General features: G+C 30.3%; 1 protein-coding gene across 1 annotated transcript in view; it reads left to right on the top strand.

The window, feature by feature from the left end:
- The window catches only part of LOC110420738 (exocyst complex component EXO70A1-like), a 5742-nt gene that overhangs the window by 4336 nt on the left and 312 nt on the right, over positions 1 to 1094 (top strand). The window lies entirely within an intron of this gene.

The following is a 1094-nucleotide window of genomic DNA, read 5'->3' as shown; positions in this document are numbered from 1 at the left end:
CCCTTGTTTGCGATTAACTCTACAATATATTTCATAACTACTATGGCTAATCCTATTTGAACAACTCAAACCGAATTGGCGATTAGGCCTACTTCATGGGCCTAGCATTAATTTAACATGGTGAAAAGTCAACATCATTGATCAACAAAAGGGGAATTAATAGTATAATCCCAACAGGACTTATTGCTACTTAATTTGTCGGGTACACAATTTAACATGAAAACCCGAACCAATATTCACTCAGGGTGAACATTGAGTGATGTTTCACAGAAAGAACAAAAAGAAGGAAAAGAAAATGAAAAAGTATTTTTTTTCTTGCCATGTAGTGTAGATGGCCTCCAAATGGAATTCTGAGAAGAATTACTTACAAATAAAGAGGAATTTCTAAGGAATTTCCTGTTAAAGCTAGAAGTGGAAATGGATTACTAAGGAATTTCGAATTGATTGGATGATTTAGAAATATATATATTTATATATATATATATATATATATGAATGGGAAAGGTACGTAGGTGCAGCCATTAGCGGTTTTAGTGTCTCTTGAGCAGAGCGGTTTTTAAGAAACGTTGCAAGCAAAAGACATTTGTAATTGGCCTTTTTGCAACTTTAACTTGTTCAAGTGATTTTTAGTACATAGCGGCACCGCCCGATTTCAAGTGATTCTTCTCGGAGGAAACGCTAAAAGAGTCTTGAAATAATAGTCATTTCATTTACTCCAACCAATACAGTTTTATTGGGTTATATATATGGTTAGATTTTTTTTAATTATTTATTTTATTTCTATTTTTTTATAAAATAAAAATATAAATATCCACCAAATGAAACTTAAATATTTGCATTTAAAAGTTATATTATTTGTACATTGTAAATACTCTGCTTTGTCCTAATTCATTTGGTGAGAATTTCGAAAATAATGCCTGATTAAAGTCATTTTTTAACAACTGAACTCATTTTCATTTTTCACCTTTTCAATCTTATTCTATTTGAAATTATTTTTAGCTTGGGCCATTTAGACTTTTAGGCTGCTTGGATTTTGCAGCCCAAAACAAATTTCAACTCTTGCGGTAAAATATATATATATATATATATATATA

This window comes from Theobroma umbraticum, unplaced genomic scaffold, assembly GCF_002168275.2.
Source record: "Theobroma umbraticum cultivar Fairchild unplaced genomic scaffold, ASM216827v3 scaffold_86.0, whole genome shotgun sequence".
Taxonomy (NCBI): domain Eukaryota; kingdom Viridiplantae; phylum Streptophyta; class Magnoliopsida; order Malvales; family Malvaceae; genus Theobroma; species Theobroma umbraticum.
This window is presented reverse-complemented; position numbering and strand designations above follow the sequence as displayed.